Source organism: Pezoporus flaviventris, unplaced genomic scaffold (genome assembly GCF_033815535.1).
Source record: "Pezoporus flaviventris isolate CSIRO_AGI_PZ_B2104156 unplaced genomic scaffold, CSIRO_AGI_Pfla_v1 ptg000002l, whole genome shotgun sequence".
Classification (NCBI taxonomy): domain Eukaryota; kingdom Metazoa; phylum Chordata; class Aves; order Psittaciformes; family Psittacidae; genus Pezoporus; species Pezoporus flaviventris.
In genome coordinates, this window is record NW_026892550.1 from 89,250,141 (window position 1) to 89,265,635 (window position 15,495).

Genomic DNA, 15,495 nt, shown 5'->3' on the forward strand with positions numbered 1-15,495 from the left:
ATTCTCTCTTTACAAGAGACATTGCTTTCCACATTGTTTTGGGAATCATGCAGCAGGGATACCTGATAGGTATTTTCAGTTTTCTTTCAATCAGATGAGCTCTGATTTAATTTCAACCTTTTCTATTGGTTTTAGTTTTATCAGCCAGAGTCCTGCCTCTGACTACACACTGCTTTTGCACAGAGGTCTTCCTGCTCAGTGTGGTGGAACCCTTTGGGACAGTATCCATGGGAGCAGTGACAGTGGGAATCTGCACTCTCCTAACCTCCACTGGCTGCTTCTCACAAGCTGACCCCATCTGCCCCAAATTTGCAACTCTTCACACACTTTGAACCTTGTCCAGCTTTTCACTTCTTATGTGAAGGTTTTATCGTTTTTGGACTCTGACACAGAGAATTCTCTTTCTGTCTCAGCCTTTCTTTTCTTCTTGATGTCCTGACTGACAATCCAACATAGCCATGTTTTAGAGAAGTGCTAACCCTTTAATATAAACTTCATCCTGGAAAGGGTACTTTTGGTGGATTGGCAAAGTCTAGCTTTGCTGTTGGGGATTATTTCTGAACTGCTCAACATTGTGAAGAGTTCAACTCCAGGCTGCAGTGAGGACCCAGCCCTCAGATAATTAGAGAAGATGAAAGATTGAACCTCTGCTCACTCAAAAATGCTTCATCTTCCATTTTGGTTTCTGTTATACATTTAGTATGACACTCCTCAGCAGTTTCATGCTTAGCTTACTCTGACAGATTTAACTGAATCTACTAAGACAAGCCAGAATACAGAGCTAACTACTGCCTACAGAAATAATGAGGCTTTTTCTACAGTCTCTTTTACAAGCACACACTGCTTGCAAGCACAAAATGGTTCACCATTTAAGGCTCCCCATACTTCTAGAGAATTTCATCATTGACAGAGCACCTAATTGCTGTTTTCTTAATTGTTTCTACTCCTAACATGCTGTATTGTTTGGGGACGTCACTGTGAAGGATCTGCAGGATCTCTGTTTTAGTCATTCTGCCTCCTAACATTAAGGCACACGATCTTTGTAGCACCTACTTTTTTTCCCAAGAAACTACATCCTCAAAGGACTCCAAAATGCCAGAATGTCTGTATGTTGTCCTCTTACCATAGTGGGCACACTGAATTAGAGGCCTCCTTCTCTACATATAGTTCTTAAACCAGAGAAGGTATCATCTCTAGGACACTTCATTATGAAGATCAAATTCAAGTTCAGTGACTGTCAGAGCAATCCCATGTAGTCAGAGCAATCCCAGGCACAGCTACAGGCTGGGCAGAGAAGAGATTCAGAGCAGCCCTGTGGGGAAGGACTTGGGGGTGTTGGTTGATGAGAAAATGAACGTGAGCCGGCTTCAATGTGCGCTTGCAGCCCAGAAAGCCAACTGTATCCTGGGCTGCATCAAAAGGAGCGTGACGAGCAGGTCAAAGGAGGTGATCCTGCCCCTCTACTCTGCTCTTGTGAGACCTCACCTGGAGTATTGTGTGCAGTTCTGGTGTCCTCAACATAAAAAGGACATGGAACTGTTGGAACAAGTCCAGAGGAGGGCTATGAGGATGATCAGGGGACTGGAGCATCTCCTGTATGAAGATAGGCTGAGAAAGTTGAGGTTGTTCAGCCTGGAGAAGAGAAGGCTGTGTGGAGACCTCATAGCAGCCTTCCAGTATCTGAAGGGGGCCTATGGGGATGCTGGGGAGGGACTCTTCATTAGGGACTGTAGTGACAGGACAAGGGGTAACGGGTAAAAACTTAAACAGGGGAAGTTTAGGTTGGATATAAGGAGGAAGTTCTTTCCTGTAAGGGTGGTGAGCACTGGAATGGGTTGCCCAGGGAAGTTGTGAATGCTCCATCCCTGGCGGTGTTCAAGGCCAGGTTGGACAGAGCCTTGGGTAACACGGTTTACTTCAAGGTGTCCCTGCCCATGGCAGGGGGGTTGGAACTAGATGATCTTCAGGTCCTTTCCAACCATAACTATTCTATGATTCTATGATTATCTCATCCAGCCTCTAGTGGAAAAGGGAGCACAGATGAGGTTATCTAGGCCCTGTTCAGTCTTGTCTTGAAAACCTCCAGGTGAGGGCTCTACCATGATTCAGACTATTTCAACAGTTTAGTCACACTAAAAATCAATGAGCAATATTTTGAGTTCACCTATTTATTAGATACATATCTCCAATCTTTCTGCCAAAGAAAAAAATGTCTCAAAAGTGTTCTTAAAAAGCCTTTTTGAAAGACACTACTCACTTTTCAGTGGAATTCTGTTGCAAATGTCATTCTTCAACTAAAAGCTGTATGATAACATGTGTACTGCAAGAGACTGCTGAAGGTGATTCAGTTTCAGTGTTTCTTGACTCTTACATATCCTTTTCACAATGTTAGTGCTCTCAGCGTAATTTGATGTGGCATTTCAAAACACCTTACACAAAATTAGGAACAGAAGTATAAATCCTAGAGGCAAAAGCATAATTATCTGAGGAGCCACATTTTGAGGCAGTATCATGTCCAGTCTCTCCAATGAACTGCTGAATGGGGGATAACGTAAAGCAGAAAACTTCCTTTAAACACTGTCTCATGTCAGTCTGAGAGTAGGACTCCACAGAGCTTCTTCACAGGGACATCACAAAATCTAGCCTCAAGCCAACATACAAAATCACAGAATCATTTAGGTTGGTTTAAGATCATCAAGTCCAATAGTAACCTTAACACCGCCAAGTCAACCACTAAGTACCACATTACACCTTTAAAATGCCCCCAGGGATGGTGACTAAACCACCTCCCTAGCCAGCCTGTTTCAGTGCTTGATAACCCTTTCAGTGAAAAAATTTTTCCTGATAGTCAATCTAAACCTCCACTGGCACAACTTGAGGCTGTTTACTCTTGCCTGTTATTTGGCAGTGTTCCTCTTCTCCATTTCCCTCCTTTGCTCTTTCCAATCCTTTCACTTCCCCAACTGGTCTCCTGCCCTGTCTCTTCTCACCTCTGTCTCGGGTATCAGACTGGCCTGATCCCATCATCACAGCACCTTTGGAAGAGACTTCACAGAAATGCCTCCCAGCAGGAGATGGAGAGGCAGCAAGAACATGAAGGAGGCAACTTGAGATCTATAAGCTTTTGAACCTATTTTGCTCCCACTAAAGTTAGTCAGGATTAAGCCAGAGGGCATCAGCCACTACTACATCATGCTCCATCATGTTCAATTAACAGAAAAAATACCATGATATGGAAAGATATTATTTATGCCTTCTAAAGCTTTGAGACTCTTCTCTGCAGACTTCCTGCTGGTCTTCATGTTGCAACACTAACCTTGGACTCTTCATGTTAGACAGTGCCACATACATCTAAGTGTTCTTAGTGTTCATCTAAGGTGTACCAGCTAGAGAACACTTAGATGGGTTGATCAGTTCGCCTAGTTTCATCAGCTCAGGTTATGAATACAAACGCAATATGTATTTCAATTCATACTGCAGTCTAATTTTAAGCCATATTAAAAGTTACACTAAGATTTTACATATACTACACCCAGCAGGGTCTACCCCTACTCCACATAGTGGTATGCAAGTGAGGGAAGAAGTGAGGACACAACTTTTCCCTCACTATGTTACAAGTCAAAAAATCAGCCAAGCTAAGCCAGCCTTATTTTATATTCAGCATGCAAGCAATATGTTATTCCCTTTTCAGAAAGTTGCTCTTCACAAGAGTAAGCATAGTCAGGTGGGCTTTAGTAACAGCTCAATGTTCTGGTAAATTAGGTACACGTGAAAAGGTGGACTATGTCGAACTTACCAAAAGTATAATTGCAATGTTTGCAGCCAGTCAGATTTGTAGTTCACTTGTAAAATTCATCTTTTCATGTATGTTAATTACTCTAAAACTTAGAATAGAAATATGTCTAAAAATGCTTTCCTAATGAGCTGGAACTATGTTTTTTTCCTTCAATGTTTAATTCTAAATTCTGCATGGGATTCTTTACTTTTTTTTTTTTTTTAAATAAGATAATTGAAGTAACTTAGTTCTAGTCAACTTCTCTGGATGAGAGTATGAAAAACAAACATGTTGCTTCTAAACAATGGCCTACCACACTTATATCTAATCCTGCTCTTGTCTGCACTAACATAAATCAGGACAATAACTAAAGCCAATAGCATGACATGGGGTCAAACCAGTTTGAAATCTGAATGAAGACCACACACTTTTCATCCTTTAGAAACACTCATACCATTTTGTGTTGTTCTTCCTAACTAGGCTTCATTTTCTGTTTTTTTACATACTAGTGTAAGACTAATACACAGACATTTGTGGATTTAGACTGAAATGAAACAAAAGTATATTCAATTAAATGCTTCTCTCCAAGGGTAAGTCAGACAAGTTATAAGCTTTCTGATGCCATTTCCTTTAAAGATATACAGAATTATTAAAGTTCTTATTTAGATACAGTTTTCAAGTTGAATATTGCTACCATAAAAATTCCTGATCTGGTTATTTTCCACTGAATGGTGAGCCTAGAGAGCTTTCTCAGCTTGACCACAGTATTGGGGAAAGAGTTCCTTCTGTTTCTGGCAACAAAGCAGAAGGGATACCATCCAGAATCTCACAGAATTCAGGAAAAAAGTGATTTCAGTGATAGTTTATGATCCAGGAAGGAAACAGAATCACAAGCCCGGCAAAGCAGCTCTCCATTCTGCACTCACTGGCATCTAAAAATCACTGGATAAAATTGCATTTTGGGGTCACAAAGTAATACATGCATGAATACTACATAATGAAATGCATTTCATGTGTTTTAACATGTATTTTGCTGCAGTGGCATTTTCTTCTCTTTTATTCTATATACTTTACCCTTTGATGTCTAAATTCAGGTGAAAAATGCTAATGGAAAACGTTCAGTTGTGGTGCAATGTGTTTCCCTGTTTCAGTCAAACTGCCATGGAGAACTTTATTCAGATATTTTCCTTGTTACCTTTTCTGATTTTTTTTCTCTAATTAGCTTTATGCTTTGTTAAAAATTTTCTTCTCTTTTGTTTTAAATATTGGAACTCATATCTTACAGTGTGTATAGCACACAAATTCCTTCTGCAGCCTCAGGCGGGAGTTTATCATGCCCTTCAACTGCTCATAGTTCATTTTAAACAGTATCTTTGTCCTCTTCAGCTTGAGATAAAAATCCTTAAAATCAAAGGCTACTAGTTAGAAGAGCCTACATTTGAAGTGCCTTGAAGTTTTTGGGTTTCCTTTCATTTCTGCAGGCCTCGGATCAGCCTATACAGTCCTCTTTGTTCATTTATAACCACAAAGAGGAGGTTCTCTTTCATTTATCAGAACCATAGCCACTCAGATAAAAAAAAAGACATTTTTTCATAACTGATATTCTGCAGTTACAGTTATTTAATGATCTTACAAACTAAAGGCTCATTACGTGTCTCCTGTTAAACTGCTGCTAATGATCTGAGCAGGACTAGGCTATGCACAGAGTCTGGGCTGGCCTAACTGAACTGCAGAAGACCCAGACTCATTAAAGCATGTCGTCAGAGCAAAGCCAAGCACGAGCCCAAGGTGGCTTGCCAAAGCTAGTGGGGTAAATGTGGAGCTGTGCTTGGCCTGTGCTGGAATCTGAGCTGTCACTGCCACATGGAGCCGGGATTGACTTATTAAGAGTTTCACGAGAGGCACTTGGTATTCTGCGAGGAAGGCGGCCTTTCCGTGCACGTTGGGAATGAAGGAGTTATGGCGTTTCTATGGGTCCTGCAAGCCTTTTATTTCATTCAGCTCTCCGCTGCTGCACAGCATGAACTGACTGAGCCCCAGAAGAGGTTAACGAGCACAACAGCCATCATTTGTGAGGAGTGGGAAAGAGCCATGTGCTGCACCAGCTTCTTTTCAAGGCTCCTGATTTTTTTTTGTCCTCACACTGGCACAGGGGCAAGCACCCAGCATAGCTTGTCTTGAGCAGCTTGGCAGCACTCTCCTCTCCTGGCAAACCTGATGAAGCCAAATAAAGTAATCTGTGCATTGTCTATTCCTTCGCTTGGGTGACTTTTAAGATGGGAATAAAAGGAGCGGGGGGATAAGACTTTTGGATTTGGGTTTGTGTTACCATTCATAACATAAGCATCTTGCTTGGGACAAACTGACTGAAATTTTCTATTGAAAACCCACCTATTAAGTAGAAATTATTTTTTGAGACAGCTCCCTCTCCCCCCATCCTCCTCCCCTCATTTCTGAAGCCATCATTGCATAGATTTATTCTATTCAGCCCTCACATTAGCAAATGTGAATGAGGAAATCTGACTGAGCCTGTCAAGGCAAAGAAAGCCCTGAAAGAAGAGAGAGAAGAAACATTACACAACTATTATGGCAGCCACAATGGAAATATGCTGGCGTGAAAACAATTAATGCAATCGGTGCTCGAAGTTCACGGCTTACGCTGAAACCAGGCAGCTCCTGGAAGCATAAAGCTCATTGCAATGTAGGGACAAACTTGAGCCACCGAGGAAAACGCAAGTGAAAAGGCTTTGCTTGTGCATAAAAAGCTACTCTATGAAGGGGCTTTAGCAAGTGACTTCTCTGCCATAAGTTGCTGTGGTGGCTGCCACATCCAGAGCCCTGCTCAGGGACCAGAAGGCAGCTGGAGCAATGTAATGCAAGGCTTCTCATGGATTATGAGCATGAACGCTTGCTACCATGCCACTGGGTGTGAGAACTGGCCTTAGCAGCTTTCGTCTTCTCTGCACATCCAAACTCTTCCCCTTCCCAATACAATAAAAAGCCAAAATCCTGAAAAGGTTTGCAAATCAATAGCCCAAGAGAGAGAAGAAAGGGGAAGGTCAGCTGCAATGTTTTCTTTCAATAATCTCAAGTGCTCCAAACCAGAAAAATAACATTTTTCACCTAGAAAATGTTGAAATAGGCAATTTCAAGAATTTGTCCTTTACTAAAATCAGGCTTTGTTGTAAATAAATACTGTCTCACAGGAAAGAAGAAACATTTTTGGAGATACCTAACTAGCTCTATTATAAGTACACTGACTTCAGATGTCCCCCATAGTACTCAAGGGTCATACAGAAAGAGCAGTACAGTACAACATTTGCACAGCAGAAGTGACTGCTTCCCACACCTCACGCTACTAATGACCCATGGTAGCAGAAGCAATAATTGAGAAAAAAAAGTGAAGTATTACAAAGCATGCAACTCCTTACTAGCCTACATGGCAGCAGGTCTGAAATAGGATTAAAATTCATATACTGATTTGGATATTTTTGCCTTCCAGGATTAATATAAGCAGGACAAAGGAAAATAAGGGAGAGAAATGGAAGTTTTCCCCTCTGAGGCATTACGATGTAGAAAGAGATGACAGGGAGAGAACCTTTCTGCTAATGTCAGTGATCCGGCGCGTGACCATCTAAATCACTCACCATGTCCTGGGCCTAGAGGGCAGAGATCAGGCATGCCAGGGAAGGAGTTGCCAAGGCTCCCTCTGAGCACTACCAAAGATTTCGCCCTCCCATCAACTCCATTTCCAGGAGCACCCCGAGAGGGCAATGAATTTCCCCCTTTGAAGCAACCTGATTTAGCATCTTGTCCCCAGCCCCAAGTTTAGGGTCTTTTTTTTACCTACTGCACAGTTACAGCAACGCTTCAACAAAATTGTCACTAGATCTCCCATCTGGTACAGACACATGTATAATTGCTCAAGAGGGCATCCAATGCACTGAGCTAATCCCTGTTGCCTTTGTTCATATAAGGATTTACGTTTTAAGTAATTTAGCAATCTGAATTACAGTCTGGATAGATGAAAAAAATATTTCTAATAATTTTTTTATTATTATTTACAAAGGAACTCTTTCTTTCCTAAAATTTGCTGTATTTCCTAGATTGGCAGGTATTATGAAACAGGTTTCTAGCTGTCTCCCTGCATTGTACCATCCCATTTGTATCTTGCTTCCTTTTAATACAGCAGTAAAAGAATGGTACACATACTGTGGTTTTATTTATAACTTATCTCCTTGCATAAATAGAAATGATCCCTCAAAACACAAAGGAGATTTATCGGGGTCTTTTTCCTTTCTCTCATTTTAAAATCACCTCTTTCCTTTGTAGCTATAAATAAGGCTTCACCTGAAATTCTCAACCATACAGTTATTTTCAGAAGAGTTCTCAGCAAGATTTTTTTTTCCTTCTGCCATGGTTTAAGCCCAGCCGGTAACCCAGGACACCTTCCCATTTTCCAAGGGAGATGCATGTTTCCACTGAGCTCTGTAGGAGCCCAAGTGCCCCAGGGCAATCACCGTAAGAACATTCAGTTGTGAGGTCTTGGAGGACTTTGCTGCTCTGGCCCAAGAAACAATCACCAAGCTAGAGGGAAAGGGAGGGAGGAAACTGGAGACACTGTGTGACAGAAAATCTGGCCCTAAAGAAAAAGTACTGAACAATAGTTTCACTGTTAGAGAAAATAAATGAGTTTGGAGTCTGTGCAAACATAAAGCACTATCAAAAAACTGAGTTTGTTAGGAGAAGGTTTGCTGAATGCCAAAAAGTAAGCCAGGTATCAAGTGTTGTACATGAACTACTGAATTAAAGTCCAAGCCTCAGACTTTGTATGCTATGGAATTAGTTTAAAAATATCAAAACTATATATACCTTATCCAGTTACCATATTGCTGTGTTTCATGCATGGTCCCTAAGGCAGTACTAAAGCTATGCAATGAAGCATATTTTCTTTTCTTCTTTTTGTTCAAAATAGACAACATAAACAAGATGTTATAAGCCTACTATGCTAATTAGATTATTATTAGAATGCACAACTTCTAACTATTTGACAAAAAAGCAGGCAAAATGAGGAAAGCAGCAGCAAGCAGCGGTGTTTGCCAGCTCCCTATTATGACAGGGTGTAAATAGAGGTTAGGCTCATGCCTCTGTCTGTGAGGAGGTCACATCAAACCGCTTTCACCCCACAAGCAAGGTGAAAACAAGACCACACAGACAAAGAGGAATTGAGCTTCAGCTGGCATGACTGGAACCAATGCCAGTCAAAGAGTTCATTGAACAGTTCAATCATTTATCTTGACAGGATATGATTCTTTTTGGGCTCCTTCTAGCACTCAGGCACAGCCAGCTCCTTAAATGCTGACACAGTATTTAATAGCTCTAATGATCCAAATGAATATTTAGTCTAGAAAATTAACTTTTGATAACAAGTGGCTGATATACCCTCTTATGGCATACTGTGTTTATCAAATGTTATGGTAATTTGTCACTGGGGAAACCAGAATGTTAGCTTTTATGGACAGACTCCAGTACCTCTTTTTAAATGAAAGTTTAGAGAGGGATTTACAGTAGTAGGTACCACACAGGTTGCCAGAATATGAATTTGACATCCTTAATGAAAAAAACACGTATCCCTGTCATTTGAGACAAAGCAACAGCACTGCTGGACCTCTCATTCAGTGAGGTGTAAATCATGATTTATGGATTCATCCTGCCTAGTCCTACTTCCAAATCTACAACTGAGAATTTTCACATTCTCATGTATTACATTACTGATGTATTTTAATATCTCCACACAGGAAAAATGGGATTTTAATAAAGATTTAGCCAAGGCTGAAATTAGACAGTAACAGGTCCCAGTTTTCCTGTAGCTTTGGTCTGACTGAGGGATTTCCAGGTTTCACAAGTCTTTCTGCAGGAGATGCCACACAGGGATAAAAGCATATAAGTTTGCAATAGGATTTCTTTCCAGATCCATCCCATGCTGCATCACAGCACTGTGCAGCCTTCTGCGTTTTACCATTGATTTCAAGGGGAATGGATCCAACAGTAATTATTTATGTGGTCCCATCTAAGATATCTTTAGGCCAACTGGACACAAAGCCAACAACCTATTCTCCCTTTTTAACCAACTTTACATAAATCTCTCTTTTTCTTACAACTAACTGTGTGTGGTGCTTCTTAAGCTTTCACCATTTCAACCCCACAGAGAGATCAGGGCACAGGCACTCAAATGCTTTGTGATCCTGGGCATCCATGTCTTAAGGTGCACTCAGATGAGATTTTAATTGGTATGGCCATGCATCCAAGAAATTCCTAAGAATTAACTCAGCAAAGAGAACAAACCCCAAACCCCTTCTGAAGTCAATAATAATCAGAATGAGCAATATTTCTGAATACTTCTGTGCAGTACTCTGTATGACCAAGAGTCTAAGCAACAAGACATCTTGGTGCATCTATCACATGGAAGGCAGTTACAGGAAAGCAATCTGTAGCCCTTGCTGACAAACAATAATTTCAGAAATAGAGAATAAAATACACCCTATCTGGTGTCATAAATTGTAGTTTCACCAAGGGATTTCCATGGTGTTATTAAGTTTGAGAGACAAGCTCAAGTGGTTTAAATAATAGAAAGAAGAAAATCTTCCACAACATTACGTCTCAAAGCACACTTCCTTGTATGTAATATATAGAGCAGCCTCACTGCAAATACATTTGTGATTTTCTATTTCATGTCCTGCAGATGATGTTTGCAGCTCTTTGCAGGTATCTAATTTCCAGCCAGAGACATTACACCAGGGGCAGCATGAGGTTATAGCAACAAGGCATGCAAAAAACAAATTATTCAAAGACTGCTCAAAATAATACTATAATTCCATCTATTGTGCAACCTTTGCTTTCAAAGGATATAGCAATGTGCTGCTTACTGGACAGACTTTTCATAAAAAGCTACATAATATAGTTTGTCTATTCTTACTCAACTTTAAGCAAAAACAATAAATATATCACTTTACAAAATTGCTACCATATTATTCTTAGAACTTCATAAGTCCCAGATGACCAAAGACTTTTAATTTCTCTTTCTCAAAGGGTAAAAACAAATGGGAACATATGTCTGCACCAATTGCTTTTGGATAAAGAAATTATAAATGAAATATAAAGTTTTTATGGCAAGATGATGACACATCTGGGCACCTTGGCCAAGAAACAGAGATAATAGATTTTCTTATGCAGTACTGGGAACAATAGGAATAGATTATTACAAATTTGTGAACTCTTTAAGACAGTCTGCTTTTCCAAGGAGTGTAGATTCCCAACTCCACTAGAACTATACCCATTTATACAGCCCAGTCTTTTAGGCTCCAGAGCGTAACCACCCTTTACAAAAGCCTCTGAAAGAAACTAAGTGGATACTGAATAAAGTTCCTCAAATGGATTATTAACTGGTTGAAACATATGAAATAAACGAAAGGAACAGATTGACAGTTCTTCAACTTAGAGGAAAAATATTGGCCAGAAAGTGAGATACATGACTATGCTGAAAACATAGGTGAAAATGGAGTTAATAATGAGGCAACAAAGCATACCATGTTACAAAAAATGGTCTAGTAGGAGGTGTCCCTGCCCATGGCAGAGGATTGGAACTGAATGATCTTTAAGGTCCCTTCCAACCCAAACCATTCTGTGATTCTGTGGAAATATTTGGAGAGGTCAATTGTAAGGCCAGTTGAGTGAACTGCTGCAAGAGGATTTCAGCAAATCAGAGAGGACAAGCAGCAAATGAAATCCTGCATTAATCCACTCACACATGGAAAAAATAACCACGACCCAAGGATGGTCTTTAAATCAGTATCTGCACTCCACAAAAACATCTGGGAGCCTTGTGGTGCTCTCTCTCTGACACATCAGCTAAATGTTCAAGAGTAGGCAGCAGAGCATATGGAGTGCTAAGGATTTTAAGGAGAACTGAGAATGAAACAGAAAAAAAAAAATACTGTTGAATAGCAATGTGAATCTATGAGGGACAAACATCTTGAATGCTGTAGGCAGCTTGGCTCATGCCATTTCCAAAGCAACAGAAGTAAACTAGGAAAGGTTTCATCTCAGAGAAGGGCAAAACTCAGGTCAGAGGTCTAGAAAGACTCCTGTATGACGAAAAGCTGGATAAGCTATAACCCTTGTACCTGGAAAACAAACAATGGGGGCAAGGAAGGAAAGGATATTATAGAATTTCAGAAAGTTACAAAGGGAGTATTAGCTATTTCTCACACCCCAGCATGTAGGGACACTTATCCACAGAATCTGACAGGAGGTTTGAAATAAAAGAGATGGGCTTTTCCACACAGTGTGCAACTACATTGTGAAGTCACCGTCACAAGATACTATAGAGGCAAAAGGAAGAATATAAACCAGGTAAAAATAGCTGGTTACAGTTGGAATGATGGAAAAGTACTTTAAAAACAGTATTCTAAATTCAGCTTGGGTTTTATACTCTTTTGCTAGACAGTCAGTGCTTTGCACTCTCAGGAAGAGGATACAAGACTAAATGGGGTTTTGATTTTACATGGTGGTGTTGCTATGCTCTTGTGTTTTCACATACATTAAGGGTTAAATTCACAATGTCTTCACTAGGGAATTTTGCCAAGAATACAAATTTGGGCATTTTGCCTCCTAAGCACTGTGACAGGATTTAGTTAAATCCAACTTTGTAATGGACACAGTGCTTGAAACATTCACTGCTGTCCTCAGTGCTGTTGTCCTTGGGTGCAAGACTGTCATCAGTACAGTCTCTTTTCCCCCTAGTCTTTGGTCTAGAGATATAACACTAACAAGAATTCACCCTTACTCTTCTTCCACAGCTTCTCTTGCTATGTATCAGCAAATCTGGTAACTTTGCTCAATAATAGCATTCAAGTTTTAATGTGATAGATCCATCAATGTAAAAAGGCATTGCATTGATTCTGAATTAATAATAGTACAAGCAACTGCAACCTATAGTTGCTGTAGTATTCTGTTTTAGTGGAAATTGTGTTTAAAACGGCTCAAATGTCAAGAATATACAAAGGCATATCACATGCAGGGAACATGAAAATTTAAGGTTGATAATATACAGTCCTTTGTGACAAGAATTTCCAGAAAGAGTCAGCTTTTACAACCAGACTGAGATGCTATTTACTCACCTAAATAATTATTAGGAGGTTTTCAAAGGACCTCAGCACTCAGTGTGCTGAAATCTTTTGAAAACCTGGTCATAATAGTCGCAATGGGAACTGAGCTCTTTTGAAAAACTTGTCACAGCTGAGAGTGCCAAGCCAGTGAGAGCTCGATGTCAGACAGAAAACTTGCATCATAATGTCTCTGGAAATACTCAGCGGTGGTTGATTGGAGCAGATGAGTATCTACTCTACCCTCTGATTGCTGCCTGCATCAAATGAACAAACAGTTGTGATTTTTCCATTATAATGATTGCCCAACAGGAAACCTGCTTTCCAAAAAACCTTTTCTGAAAGAAGATACTGATTTCGAGGCATCAGTTTGATTTTCCCTCAGAACATAGCTTCTATGCTCTGCAGCATCCAGGACTTCCAAGCAGCCTGTGCCTCCCAACTTGTAGATCCATAGAAGCCAAACAAGTGAGGAAGAAGGAAATCTAAGTCTTAAAAAATGTGATTCTGTGCAATTTTGCCTAACAGGGACTTGGGAAGGAAATACCTGTGGCTGTCTTAGGCCCATGCCTCTGTATAAACTCTGCAGTCCTTCATACTTCCAGGTTTCTAGTTCCTTGGAACCATACTCCCACTGGGTCTGTTTCAATTGTCGAAGACTGTTTTAAACATCTGTGGTATCTCATGTGGCTGCCAGGTGCTACTCCAGAAGGCCACAGCACTCATTAGTCCTGAAGGTCTAAAGGCATCTAAAGAGGCACTAGATGCTAGGTGTTTAGGCACCTGAACTGCTCTGAGCCTTTCTGCTTCTCAGCATTGTTTGAGGCAAGCTACTACACAATTGAGGAGTCCAGTACACCAGGCAGATGCTTTACCCAGCAAATAAGTTAGAAAAAGGTGAACATTTTCATTTTTTTCTGCAGTAAAATTTCTTCAACTCAACCTGTGACTATTTATTTACATTCTGACTTGGAACAAAGCAAGGTTATTCAACAATTGAGCATTTTCTACAAGAAAGAAGAATTTGCTTCTTACAGATTCCAGCTGAATGCTGCATAGGTCAGTGAAACAGCTTTCTGTTTTGTTCTTCTCAAACACAAACTTCTAGGACATACAAAGACTTATCTGCCTACTATTAGAGATTAAGAAAATAAGTTTCCTTGGCAGAAAAGACTGAAAGTTTTTCCTTTTATTCACAAATATTGTCATTTTGGTTATTTTTTAAAGGTAATTCTTTCAAACATTCCCTTACTCTAGAATTACCATAGAAGAAAACGTAAGAATTTCCCATTTACCCTCTCTACACACTTTGTAATACCGCTATTCATTTTATCTCTTTTTAGTCTTTTGTCTACTCCACACAAGCATATATCACTTCCTACTTTTCTAATAGGAATGAATTTCTGTCATTAAAATATGCAGGCCACATCTGCAATTATCTGTTTGGTCCTCTAAGAAGCAAAAGTGCTTTCCCCCAGAAGATGAAAGCAGAAGCTAACATTTATTTCACCTTAGCGTATTGATGGTATTAGAAAAGGTGAGGTTTGTGAGGTTATGCCACACTGCTCTTCTGCCATGTTATTTCCCTAACCGATCCCTGAAGTTTTGATGTTGTTTCAAATCTGCCGGTCAAAATTGAAAACCAAAAAAGAAGGAAACACCCCAAAAAGCTGCACTTTGAATTGCATTGTCTTACAATGCTATTCCTTATTGCTAAATAACTACACACAGCCAGTCAGCATTTGTCATGTATGTACACTTTTATGGTACAACTCATTGGGTCTGCAGGGACTTTCGGATTCTGGATGCACTAATGTCATTGATGATGCACAAGAAGAGGATGCTAAAGAGGGTGTGAATGTGGAAGAGTCTGTCTTTACACTGCTGTAACATTTCTCATGCTAAACTATATTAAAATACATTCTGCAATCACAGAGAGACACAGTGCTGGGTAAGAGTCTTGGAACACTATCTGGCAGGGACAAAAAAAGATATGTCTGCAAAGACAAGTGATGTTACAGGGGCCAAAGTGTTAACAGTGTTCTTGCTTAGACTTTCACATCATCAGACCTTGTTTCGGTTGCTTATAACCTCAGTGGACTTGAAATAACTACATTAAAACTCTATTTAAGGGTCTTTTTTCTTTTTTTTTTCCTTTTTTTTAATAGACATTAGTTGATTACATCATCAGAAGCTTTAAAAAGCCCCACAATATTTCCATTTATTTAAAATTTGAAAACAAATCAAGCCCTTAACAGCTAGAAAATTACAAATTTATGACCCCTACATAACTCAGTTTTTCCTTTCTTCATGTTAGTGTTTCATCTTACTGTCTCTAATTGCTAAACCGAATAATCCTCTTGGGGAAAGCACTTAATTCTGGACTCTTCATACTTCTAAATACTTGAGTTCTCCATTAGCATTTTCAAAACTGTAGGTTGTGGAGTTTTTACATTAGACATAACCAAAACTGATCTATGCTTGTAGATTAGGATTTTGATGAGATCTTCGTGAGTGCTTTCTGTACAGAGCTTTGTAACACATACAAACCTTTGA